The 14220-nt window shown below is 40.1% G+C and overlaps 1 protein-coding gene across 5 annotated transcripts in view; it reads left to right on the top strand.

Moving 5' to 3' along the window:
• Positions 1-14220, top strand: part of Rad17 (Rad17 checkpoint clamp loader component) — a gene marked incomplete at its 3' end in the record, with an annotated part of 202403 nt that overhangs the window by 65810 nt on the left and 122373 nt on the right.

The following is a 14220-nucleotide window of genomic DNA, read 5'->3' as shown; positions in this document are numbered from 1 at the left end:
CTACTAACCTACTAAAAGTAAGAATAATGTACAAAAGGAAATGTAACTTTGTATGTGGTTGTCAAAAATGTTGCATAACCGTACAGGTCACTGGTTTGTAAATTCAAGAGCTTCCTTTCATTAATGGAAATAAGTTCAAGGACCCCAATGGAAATAAGTCACTTTGACTTTTTTTTGGTTATCCTAGGTAATTTACACTATGTATGATAATTGTATTTGTGTACCTGTGCCTAAATGAACTTAGTATATTAGCACTACTCAAGACAGCAAGGGTTACACCAATACCTAAAGGTGGTGACCCTACAGATGTAAACAACTATAGGCCAATATCAAACTTACCATTGCTATCCAAAATCTTCGAGAAACTCGTGCACAGGAGACTATATTCATTTATAACAGCACAAAACATACTCAACCCCTGCCAGTTTGGATTCAGGAAAAATAAAAGCACTAATGATGCAATTGTAAAAATGCTAGATCTCCTTTACACAGAATTGGAAAATAATGAATATCCGCTAGGAATTTTTATTGACCTAAGAAAAGCTTTTGACACAGACCATGGCATCCTACTCCACAAACTTGGCCATTATGGTATAAGAGGCCATGCACTTGCATATTTCAAATCCTACCTTACTAATAGGTATCAGTATTTCACCATTAAAGACACAGCATCATCAACACTGCCACTTGATACTGGAGTTCCGCAGGGAAGTGTCCTTGGTCCTCTGCTCTTCCTCATTTACATCAATGATCTTCCAAACGTATCCCAACACCTGAAACCCATTCTCTTTGTTGACGACACGATTTATGTCATCTCTCACCCTAATCTTGCCACCCTCAACACCATTGTTAACGAGGAGCTGCTCAAAATATCGACTTGGATGACAGCCAATAAACTTACACTTAACACTGGCAAAACTTGCTATATTATGTTTGGTAGCAGAGTAGGTGTTGCACAACTTAACATTAAGATCAACAACACACTAATTGCCAAACATAATGAGGGCAAATTCCTAGGCCTATACCTTGACAACCTGAATTTCAGCACCCATATCCAACACATAACAAAAAAAGTATCCAAAATGGTTGGGATCCTCTCCAAGATGCGATACTACGTGCCACAAAATGCCCTTCTCACACTATACCATTCACTCATTTATCCATACCTCACCTATGCTATTTGTGCTTGGGGATCAACTGCAGCAACGCACCTGAAGCCAATAATAACCCAACAAAAAGCCGCAGTATGAATCACTAAATCCCATCCCTGGCAACACTTCCCTCACTCTTCATAGATCTAAACTTATTCCCTGTTCAGAACATCCACACTTACTACTGTGCAATCTACATCTACAGGACCTTAAATTCCAATATTAACCTTGACCTAAAATGCTTTCTTAATAGTTGTGACAGGACCCACAGGCATAACACCAGACACAAACATCTCTATGACATTCCCCGTGTCCAACTAAACCTTTACAAAAATCCAATGTATGTCAAAGGCCAAAAAATCTGGAACACCCTACCTGAAAACTCTAGACACATTCATCACCTTCAAAACTGTTAGGTAAGACACATATGCAACAGTTAGGTATCTTTATTTCGAAACGTTTCGCCTACGCAGTAGGCTTCTTCAGTCGAGTACAGAAAAGTTGATAGAAGCAGAAGATACTTGAAGACGATGTAATCAGTCCATCACCCTTGAAGTTTTGAGGTGGTCAGTCCCTCAGTCTGGAGAAGAGTATTGTTCCATAGCCTGAAACAATATGGAGTTGAGGTGACAGGATGGAGCCTATATACCGCCAGGAGGCGAGATGTAGGCCACAAGGGTATCTTGGTACAGACCTGCAATCAACTTTGTCAACTTCTACTAGTGAGAATGGCTGGATTTGATAGGGACCTGACCTTCCAACGACAACATTCTTACAGCTGGATTTGATAGGGACCTGACCTTCCAACGACAACATTCTTACAGCTGGATTTGATAGGGACCTGACCTTCCAACGACTAACATTCTTGCCTCTACTAGTGACCTACATCTCACCTCCTGGCGATATATAGGCTCCATCCTGTCACTTCAACTCCATATTGTTTCAGGCTATGAAACAATACTCTTCTCCAGACTGAGGGACTGACCACCTCAAAACTTCAAGGGTGATGGACTGATTACATCATCATCAAGTATCTTCTGCTTCTATCAACTTTTCTGTACTCGACTGAAGAAGCCTACTGCATAGGCGAAACGTTTCGAAATAAAGATACCTAACTGTTGCATATGTGTCTTACCTAACAACCTGTCGGTATTTTATACCATTTTAATGTTCACCTTCAAAACTACCATTAGAAAACATCTCGTCTCCCTGATACACCCCGCCAACTAATTACATGAAAACCACCTGGTGGTTCACACTTACACTCACTCACCCATTTGACTGTAAACACAGAAATATGAATCTTAATCTTAAAATAATGAATCCTAACTAGTCATAAGTTTGCCTGTGATACTCCAATATAGAAACTATGTATTGTGCCAAAACAAAAGCATTCACATTGCTGAACTCAAAAACTATGATTTAGTCACTTAGCCATAATACCAACTTACTCCATAATTTGTAATAATTTAGAGTTAAGAATTAATCAAAGTCTGCCCGAAATGCCCAGCCATGCTAGGTGTCCTAGCGGCCCCCTCTGTAATTAGTATTTTATAACATGTAAACCACACAATAACCAAAATCTGTAAACCCCGCATTGTAATCCTTATAGATAATAAACTTGATTGATTGAAGTATTTCCACATATTAGTTTGATAACAAGAATGGCTTTACATACATTTTGTATAGTAGACCCTTATTTAGCATGTAGGTTACGTTCCTGAGAACCAGTGTATAAAATAAAACAATACTAATACAGTGGAACCTTGGTTTTCATTTGCCCTAGTTTTTGACGAATTTGGTTTTCGAAAACTTTTTTTCGTCAAAATATTGTCCCAGTTCTTGTTCGTCACCTTGGTTCTTTTGCAGGTACATATTAAAATCACTAAGTGTTCCTCTAGTCTTAATGCCATAGTAATAATACTAATACATAACAATAATCACTCTTGGGCACATTAAATGTCTTACATTAATAATGACATTTCATTAATCCATCTATGATATTTTCTTCAAAATTATATAAGAAACACATTACATAGCATATAAACATGCAATGTTTATATGCTACAGAGGGGTGGTAGTCGGGCGGAGGGAAAAGTTACGTTTTCCCTTGTCCAGCACCAGAGAAAACATGTATGAATCTGCGTTGGCCCAGTCACCCCCCTTAAGGGGGAGGTCAGGTGTAACATATCGACTTCTTTATTTTTCAACCGATTACGTTCATTTTTGGTGTACTATTAGAAGCTTATATCGAGTATCCTGTGCTGAAGTTTCAATCATATCGGCCAAAAAGGAAATGAAATATGCAAAATTTACGAGAAATTTTTGCCTCCTAATACCACTCCTCTCCTGCAGCCCAAGAAACTGTACACAAAAGCTATGTTTCAAAAGTGCTTTGTAGTGACCACAGAAACTCAACTGACTCTTTTAGAGTTTTGGAAGGATCACTTTAACCCTTTGAGGGTCGACAGGCCCTCTCCGAAACTCGTTCTCAGGGTCGGGCAAATTTCAAAAAAAAAAAAAAAAAATTTTTTCCTTATGAAAAAATAGTTTTTTTTCTCTAAACATTATAGGATAAACAAAAAAAATTTACCATCAATACTTACGGAGATATGGATGCATGAAGTTTGCAGAAAATGAGCCGCGTATGGCAACAGCAGCGACTGCCGCTCACCCGGTAAACTTTAGTTTACTTGTATTTGAAGGTTTGTTGTTTTTTTCACTATTTTATTTTTTCACATAACTTATGTGGCCTGTGAGACCAAAGTAAGGTGCAATGTACATATATACACTCGTTGTATACAACACAATAAGCACACAAACATAATTTTCAATATATTGTTTACAAAACTTGTTTACAAAAACAAACAATACAAAACATTGTTTATTATTATTGTTCTATAATATATATACCAATATACAGTCACTGAACATATTCCTATTAGTTCTGCAGCTTGTGGAACTCTTTGAAACATGGTGTCATACACAATGGTGTTTTATCTTTCTCCCTCATTCTATCTTTCAATCTGTCTCTCTCTTTCTATCTGTCTGTCTATCTCTGTCTCACAGGTACACATAAATACAAGTATACATAGTATAAATTACCTAGGATAACCCAAGAAATCCAGACAAAGTGCTGTACTCTGCTTGAAGATGTGAGTAAAAGTGATGACCAGTCTTGTGGCTCTCTGAGACAGAGAGCTAGACAGATAGACAGGGAGCTTGACAGACAGACAAATAGACAGACAGAAATGTTAGTGTACCAGTACCAGTGTACTAGTGTTCCACCCTCCTCCTCCTCTTCCCCCTACTCTTCCTCCTCTTCCCCCTACTCTTCCTCATACTCTTCCTCTTCCTCTTCCTCCTCCTCTTCCTCTTCCTCCTCCTCCTCCTCTTCTTCCTCTTCCTCCTCTTCCCCCTAATCTTCCTCCTACTATTCCTCTTCCTCTTATTCCTCTTCTTCCTCTTCCCCCTACTCTTCCTCCTTCTCCTTCTCCTCCTCCTCCATAGTGTAAATTACCAGGAGTCGGCAGCTGTCAAAATGACATAGTCTCATTACTCACTCCCCCTCCCGCCTGTCAAAACAATGGGGTCGGATGCTGCTTCCCTTCCTCCATTCTATCTAATTATCTTTCTCCCTCATTCTATCTGTCTGTTTATCTCTGTCTCACAGGTACACATAAATACAAGTATACATAGTATAAATTACCTAGGATAACCCAAGAAACCCAGACAAAGTGCTATACTCTGCTTGAAGATGTGAGTAAAAGTGATGACGCAGTCTTGTGGCTCTCTGAGACAGAGAGCTAGACGGATAGACAGGGAGCTTGACAGACAGGCAAATAGACAGACAGAAATGTTAGTATACCAGCAAAAACAAAGGGAGGGTGATGTTCATCTCATCTTTTGGTATCAGCTCTACCCTCATTTACCCTCATCAAACGTCAGCACTTATCAGATGTTATCTCCCCTTATCTTGTTACTGTCATGGGTGAACATATTTTATTACATATTATTCTTTCTTTCTTTCAACACACCGGCCGTATCCCACCGAGGCGGGGTGGCCCAAAAGGAAAAACGAAAGTTTCTCCTTTTACATTTAGTAATATATACAGGAGAAGAGGTTACTAGCCCCTTGCTCCCGGCATTTTAGTTGCCTCTTACAACACGCATGGCTTACGGAGGAAGAATTCTGTTCCACTTCCCCATGGAGATAAGAGGAAATAAACAAGAATAAGAACTAGAAAGAAAATAGAAGAAAACCCAGAGGGGTGTGTATATATGTGCTTGTACATGTATGTGTAGTGTGACCTAAGTGTAAGTAGAAGTAGCAAGACGTACCTGAAATCTTGCATGTTCATGAGACAGAAAAAAGGACACCAGCAATCCTACCATCATGTAAAACAATTACAGGCTTTCGTTTTACACTCACTTGGCAGGACGGTAGTACCTCCCTGGGCGGTTGCTGTCTACCAACCTACTACCTATATTACATATTATTATTATTATTATTATTACCTATTATTATTATTATGTATTATTATTATGTATTATTATTATTATGTATTATTATTATTATGTATTATTGTTATTACGTATTCTTCTTCCTCCTCCTCCTCTTCTTCTTCCTCCTCCTCCTCTTCTTCTTCCTCCTCCTCCTCTTCTTCTTCCTCCTCCTCCTCTTCTTCTTCCTCCTCCTCTTGCCTCCTCCTCCTCCTCCTCCTCTTGCCTCCTCCTCCTCTGCCTCCGCCTCCTCCTCCTCCTCTGCCTCCTCCTCCTCCTCCATTCTTGGAACAAGTTTGAAGAGCTTGTAGTTCATAATCACTATCACTATCATCACCAATGCTCACATCTGAGTCTGGGATTTTGGAAAATAGGAGTTTCCTCTTTGATTCTGGTACAACTGAACGTGAACAAGACGGCCCAGCACCAGAGGTGGAAGGCTGTGGGTTGTCTGGGTTTTCCTCACTATTACCCATATTATGGTCATTAGTTTTGGTCAAAACCTCACCAGAACCTTGAAACTCAACTTCACTGTCACTTCCATCTGTATTAGAACTGTCACTGGGGAACAAAAGTGTCCCAATTCGCCGAGGAGTGAGGAACTTCTTACCGCAGGGCACCGTGGAAATTGTGTACTATGATGGCATTCCCACAGTGCACCACTGGGTCCCAGATTTTTTTCCTACTGCGCACACCCACCACACAGACCCATTCTCTCACATCTAGGCTTATCAGCCTTTTCCTGCGAGATTTGAGGCGGCTAGAATTTATGCGTACTAGTATGTCAAAAAAACCTGCGCGTAAGACGTACTAGTACGACCAAAACCCTCAAAGGGTTAATATCCTCAGTTGCATAAACCTTATAGGTAAGGCTTGGGAGGAAGTGACTAAGAGAACCTTTAACTCTGCTTGGAAAAAACTGTGGCCAGAATGTGTAGACAAAAGGGATTTTGAAGGGTTTGAGGCTAACCCTGGGAATCCTATGCTAGTTGAGGAATCCATTGTGGCATTGGGGAAGTCCTTGGGGTTGGAGGTTAGTGGGGAGGATGTGGATGAGTTGGTGGAGGAGGACGATGACAAACTAACCACTGATGAGCTGCTCGATCATCTTCAACAGCAAGAGGCCAGACCTAAGGAAACTGCTTCAGAGGAGGGGAGAGAGAAATTGAAGAAGTTACCTACTTCAAAGATTAAGGAAATGTGTGCAAAGTGGCTTGAAGTGCAAACCTTTTTTGATGAAAATCACCCTGACACAGCTACTGCAAGCCGTGTTGGCAACCTGTACACTGACAATGTTGTGAACCACTTTAATAAAGTCATAAAGGAGCGAGAGGTACAGGCCTCTATGGATAGATATGTTGTGACTCTCAAGCTGGTCCTAGTGGCATTAAAAGAAGAAGGGAAGTAACCCCGGAAAAGGACTTGCTACCTCAAGTCCTAATGGAAGGGGATTCCCCTTCTAAACAGTAACAACCTTGACACTCTCCCATCCTCCCATCCCATCAATCATCACCAGATCTTCATTAAGGGTAGTGTCAATTATTCTATTGTTATTAACGTATTGTTATTGCTGTTATTGTAATTATTTTATTGCATTAAACTTAATATTTCATGTGGTAAAATTTTTTTTTTCATACTTTTGGGTGTTTTGCATGGATTAATTTGATTTCCATTATTTCTTATGGGGAAAATTAATTCGACTTTCGTTATTTTCGACATTCGATAGCTCTCAGGAACGGATTAGTATCGACTGTCGAGGGTCCACTGTATATGGAATAGGTAGTAAGTTACTAAATGCTGTAAAGAGTTTTTATGAGGATAGGGTGTGCAGAAGAGCGGAAGACTACTTCTTGGTAAAGATGGGTCTTAGACAGGGATGTGTAATATCACCATGGTTGTTTAATATATTTATAGATGAGGTTGTAAAAGAAGTAAATGCTAGGGTGTTGGGAGAGGGATGACATTAAATTACGGGGAATCAAATACAAAATGGGAATTGACACAGTTACTTTTTGCTGATGATACTGTGCTTTTGGGGGATTCTAAAGAAAAGTTGCAAAGGTTAGTGGACGAGCTTGGGAGTGTGTAAAGGTAGAAAGTTGAAAGTGAACATAGAAAAGAGTAAGGTAATGAGGGTATCAACTGATTTAGATAAATTAAAATTGGATATCAAATTGGAAAGGAGTAGTATGGAAGAAGTGAATGTTTTCAGATATTTGGGAGTTGACATGTCAGTGGATGGATGTATGAAGGATGAGGTTAACCATAGAATTGATGAAGGAAAAAAGGCGAGTGGTTCATTGAGGTATATGTGGAGACAAAAAAACATTATCTATGGTGGCAAAGAAGGGAATGTATGAAAGTATAGTGGTACCAACACTCTTAAGATAAGATAAGATAAGAATTCGTTCGGATTTTTAACCCTGGAGGGTTAGCCACCCAGGATAACCCAAGAAAGTCAGTGCGTCATCGAGGACTGTCTAACTTATTTCCATTGGGGTCCTCAATCTTGTCCCCCAGGATGCAACCCACACCAGTCGACTAACACCCAGGTACCTATTTGCTGTTAGGTGAACAGGACAACAGGTGTAAGGAAAAGTGTCGAAATGTTTCCACCCTCCGGGAATCGAACCCGGGCCCTCCATGTGTGAAGGGGGAGCTTTAGCCACCAGGCCACCGGGCCATAGGTGTGAAGCTTGGGTTGTAAATGCTGCAGCAAGGTGGTGGTTGGAAGCAGTGGAGATGTCCTGTCTAAGGGCAATGTGTGGTGTAAATGTTATGCAGAGAATTTGGAGTGTGGAAATTAGGAGATGCTCTGGAGTTAATAAAATTATTAGTCAGAAGGCTGAAGAGGGGTTGTTGAGGTGGTTTGGTCATTTAGAGAGAATGGATCAAAGTAGAATGACATGTGGAGCATATAAATCTGTATGGGAAGGAAAGCGGGGTAGGGGTCATCCTCGAAAAGGTTGGAGGGAGGGGGTAAAGGTGGTTTTGTGGGCGAGGGGCTTGGACTTCCAGTAAGCATGCGTGAGCGTGCTAGATAGGCATGAATGGAGATGAATGGCATTTGGGACCTGACAAGCTGTTGGTGTGTGAGCAGGGTAATATTTAGTGAAGGGATTCAGGGAAACCAGTTATTTTCATATAGTCTGACTTGAGTCCTGGAAATGGGAAGTACAATGCCTGCACTTTAAAGGAAGGGTTTGGGATATTGGCAGTTTGGAGGGATATGTTGTGTATCTTTATATGTATATGCTTCTAAACTGTTGTGTTCTGGGCACCTCTGCAAAAACAGTGATTATGTATGAGTAAGGTGAAAGTGTTGAATGATGAAAGTATTTTCTTTTTGGGGATTTTCTTTCTTTTTGGGTCACCATGCCTCGGTGGGTGGAAAAAAAAAATAAAGACTACGGCTTATTTTCCTATCACAACTGATCTAATATGACATAAATAACAAAAAAACTGTTAAATAATCCAGAATGAATAATATTTGGCGTAATACTGAGTGATTCGAGGAAGGTATGAAGAGGATATGGGATACAAGTACCATTCTCCTATCCCTATCTCCTATTCACCAACCTTAACAGGACTCACGACCACAACACAAGGATCTCTTTTTGATGTACCCAGTGTCCATATCTCACTTTATAAAAACTCTATGCACATAAAGGGTTCCAAAATTTGGAATTCATTACCAGTAAATACTAAACTAACTAGGCCTGAACACCAGTTTAAGGCTCTTCTCAAAAACCATCAACTCACCCTAAACTAAATACATACTCAATATTTAATAACTTTTACCAAAAAATTATCCAAATCTTAAAACTTAAAATCTAGACGCCCAATGTTCATACATTATTAATTCTTTGTAGTATAAATACCTACCCAAAACAATACTGTCTTACACCCAATTGTAGCATTCTCATACTGTAAACTACTTTCAACAATTCACATGTCGTATTCCCATAATTTAATTTCAATATTCATTACTGAAACTATTGTAATCAGAGTAAAACAACTTTTATTTTATTAACACATCGGCCAATTCCCACCAAGGCAGGGTGGCCTGAAAAAGAAAAACTTTCGTCATTCACTCCATCACTGTCTTGCCAGAGGGGTGCTTTACACTACAGTTATAAAACTGCAACATTAACACCCCTCCTTCAGAGTGTAGACACTGTACTTCTCATCTCCAGGACTCGAATCCAGCTGGCCAGTTTCCCTGAATCCCTTCATAAATGTTACTTTGCTCACACTCCAACAGCACGTCAAGTATTAAAACTCATTTGTCTCAATTCACTCCTATCAAATACTACACTCATGCACGCTTGCTGGAAGTCCAAGCCCCTCGCATGCAAAATCTCCTTTACCCCCTCCCTCCAACCCTTCCTAGGCTGACCCCTACCCTGCCTTCCCTCCACTACAGATTTATACACTCTCAAAGTCCTTCTGCTTTGTTCCATTCTCTCTAAATGTCCAAACCACAACAACAACCCCTCCTCAGCCCTCTGGATAATAGTTTTGGTAATCCCACACCTTCTCCTAATTTCTAAACTACAAATTCTCTGCATTATGATAATATAGACACATATGCAACACTTGGGTATCTTTATAGAGGAAACATTTTGCCATAGTGAAACGTTTCCTCAATAAAGATACCCAAGTGCTGCTGGCAAAAAGTTTCTTCAACAAAGATACCCAAGTGTTGCACATGTATCTAATTTATCAACTTGTCGGTTCTCTGAACCATTCATCTACATTCTCTGCATTATATTCACACCACACATTGCCCTCAGACATGACATCTCCACTGCCTCCAGCCTTCTCCTCATTGCAACATTCATCACCCATGCTTCACACCCATACAAGAGTGTTGGTACAACTATACTCTCATACATTCCCCTTTTTGCTTCCACAGACAAAGTTCTTTGTCTCCACAGACTCCTAAGTGCACCATTCACCCTTTTCCCCTCATCAATTCTGTGATTCAATTCATCCTTCACAGACCCATCTGCTGACACGTCCACTCCTAAGTATCTGAATACATTCACTTCCTCCATACTCTCTCCCTCCAATCTGATATCCAATCTTTCATCACCTAATCTTTTTATCCTCATCACCTTACTCTTTCCTATATTCACTTTTAATTTTCTTTTACATACCTTACCAAATTTATCCACTAGCCTCTGCAACTTCTCTTTAGAATCTCCCAAAAGCACCGCGTCATCAGCAAAGAGCAATTGTGACAACTCCTACTTTGTGTTTGTGTCTACTATAAACAAAGAAGTATAACTTAAACTATGATGAGGGAAAAAGAGTGAGTGGTGCACTTAGGAGTCTGTGGAGACAGAGAACTTTGTCCTTGGAGGCAAAGAGGGGAATGTATGAGAGTATAGTTTTACCAACGCTCTTATATGGGTGTGAAGCATGGGTGATGAATGTTGCAGCGAGGAGAAGGCTGGAGGCAGTGGAGATGTCATGTCTGAGGGCAGTGTGTGGTGTGAATATAATGCAGAGAATTCGTAGTTTGGAAGTTAGGAGGAGGGTTCGGACATGTAGAGAGAATGGAGCGAAACAGAATAACTTCAAGAGTGTATCAGTCTGTAGTGGAAGGAAGGCGGGGTAGGGGTCGGCCTAGGAAGGGTTGGAGGGAGGGGGTAAAGGAGGTTTTGTGTGCGAGGGGCTTGGACTTCCAGCAGGCATGCGTGAGCGTGTTTGATAGGAGTGAATGGAGACAAATGGTTTTTAATACTTGACGTGCTGTTGGAGTGTGAGCAAAGTAACATTTATGAAGGGATTCAGGGAAACCGGCAGGCCGGACTTGAGTCCTGGAGATGGGAAGTACAGTGCCTGCACTCTGAAGGAGGGGTGTTAATGTTGCAGTTTAAAAACTGTAGTGTAAAGCACCCTTCTGGCAAGACAGTGATGGAGTGAATGATGGTGAAAGTTTTTCTTTTTCGGGCCACCCTGCCTTGGTGGGAATCGGCCAGTGTGATAATAAAATAATAAAAATAGTATGTAAGCCATTAAATTAAGTCTGCCCATAATGCCTAGGAGGCATGATAGTGGCTCTCTTTACACTGTACCCCATTATTGTAATTTCATAATCTCAATGTAACCTTGCAAAGAAATAAACTTTGTTTGTTTGGGGCTTATATTAGAGAAAACGGAGTATAGCACAGGGCTGTGATATACACTTGTAGGGCACCATGAAACAAACAAAAAAGCTATTTTCTCTACATAGATTATCATACATAGAATATGTGTAGAGAACCTAGGATAACCCAAAAAAGTCAAAGTGACTTATTTCTAGTACCTGGCTTGGGCTTGCCATATATGATTTGTAGTAAATAATTTTTTTTCTCAGTTGCTTGTTGGGCTATCTCATTGAAATTTGGGCAATGTTGATGGAAAGATGCTTCTTAACGTACACCAAAAATGAAAGAAATCGGACCATAAGTAACGGAATTTACTTTTCAGCCATTAGCCACCCCTTAGCGGTATATTTTCGTATGGTTCTTATGGCTGTATTCTCGTTCTTTTGGTCTCATTTGACAGAATGGAAGATATATTACAGAAATAGATGTGATTTTGATTGGTTTCACGAAGAAAAATACCTTGAAATTGAGCTCAAAATAGAGGAAATGCTCAATTTTTACCGATGTTCAATGAACCTTCTTGTGGAAGTCAAGCTGGTTAACTTTATTAGGTGTAGTCTAACCCAACCACTATGTAATCCAGAAAACTCAATAATTCAGCACACAACAGGTCCCAATGATGCCGGGTTTGTGATGGCAGACCTGTACTACACAACTTAAATTTTTTCCCTACGTTGTTCCACGTACAGTGGAGCCTCGGTTTTCGTTTTTAATTCGTTCCAGAGTGTCTGACAAAAACCAAATTCGACAAAAACTAAAGCAATATTTTCCATAAGAAATAATGTAAATCCAATCAATCAGTTCCAGACACCCAACAATATTAACAAAAAATACAATTTATAGAGAATAACTATAGTATTGCAGCTCTTCAGTGGTTAGCTCTTCCCAGTGGTCATCCACCAACTCTTCCACATCCTGGCCACTCACATCCAACCCCAGGGACTTCCCCAAAGCCACAATACATTCCACAACAGGCGTACGGTTGTCAAGTTTACACTAACTTATATTAAGTTAGTAATAGAACTAGGCATTAAAAAAACACAATAAAAAGTAAAATACATACACAGTACATTCATTACTTATCTTAAAATATTTGTAGTCTTAATGTAGGGCAAGAGGCGAGTAGCACTTATTTGTAGGAAGTCAGGGGTAGGTAGCCGGTAGATGTAGGTATGTAGTCTGCCTGGGCTACGTATCTACACCTACCTACATAGCTACACAATATTTAATGTGGCCCAGAGCCATATTACATGTATTACCATCAACATACCATGTTCACCAAGTTTAATTGTTTCTAACAACTACCTTTAGATGCCATCAAAAACAAAGGGAGAAGTAATGAATAATTCATGCTGAGAATTGTAAACAAAAGCGTTATATATTAATGAAGCTCATGTCCACAGAAAGTCGCTCTGCCACATCTGAAGGATGACCAGGGGCATTGTCTAATACCAGTAGGCACTTAAGGTCTAATTTCTTTTCAGTTAGGTAATTTTTTACAGTGGGGGCAAATGCATGGTGTAACCAGTCATAGAAAAAGTCCCTAGTGACCCATGCCTTACTGTTTGCCCTCCACAGCACACACAAATTAGCCTTGAGGACATTCTTTTGCCTGAACACACTGGGAGTTTCTGAGTGATACACCAATAAAGGCTTCACTTTGCAATCACCACTAGCATTGGCACACATCAGAAGAGTAAGCTTATCTTTCATAGGCTTATGTCCTGGGAGTGCCTTTTCCTCCTGAGTAATGTAGATCCTGCTTGGCAATTTCTTCCAAAACAGGCCTGTTTCGTCACAGTTAAACACTTGTTCAGGTTTCAATCCTTCAGCGTCTATGTACTCCTTGAATTCATGCACATATTTTTCAGCCGCTTTGTGGTCCGAACTGGCAGCCTCACCATGCCTTATCACATTATGTATGCCACTACGATTCTTAAATCTTTCAAACCAACCTTTGCTGGCCTTAAAGTCACTTACATCACCACTAGTTGCAGGCAATTTCTTTACCAAATCATCATGCAACTGCCTAGCCTTTTCACAAATGATCGCTTGAGAGATGCTGTCTCCTGCTATCTGTTTTTCTTTTATCCACACCAATAACAGTCTCAACATCTTCTAACACTAGCGATCTCTGTTTCAAAAACAAATTTGCACCTTTTGCAACAACAGCTTCCTTGATTGCCGTTTTCCTGCTCTATAGTAGAGAAGGTTGATTGGGGTTTACTATACAACCTGGCCAGCTCCAACACACGCACTCCACTTTCGTACTTTGCAATTATCTCTTTCTTCATTTCAATAGTCATTAGCGCCTTTTTTCTCGAAGGCTTGGCACTAAAAGCTTTCTTGAGGCCCATGGTTACTTATTTTGCAGAAACAAGCACCAAAAAAAGTGATATGGAATGTAT

Source organism: Cherax quadricarinatus, chromosome 56 (assembly GCF_038502225.1).
Source record: "Cherax quadricarinatus isolate ZL_2023a chromosome 56, ASM3850222v1, whole genome shotgun sequence".
Classification (NCBI taxonomy): domain Eukaryota; kingdom Metazoa; phylum Arthropoda; class Malacostraca; order Decapoda; family Parastacidae; genus Cherax; species Cherax quadricarinatus.
The sequence above is the reverse complement of the archived record's forward strand: the minus strand, read 5'-3'. Positions and strand labels throughout refer to the sequence as shown.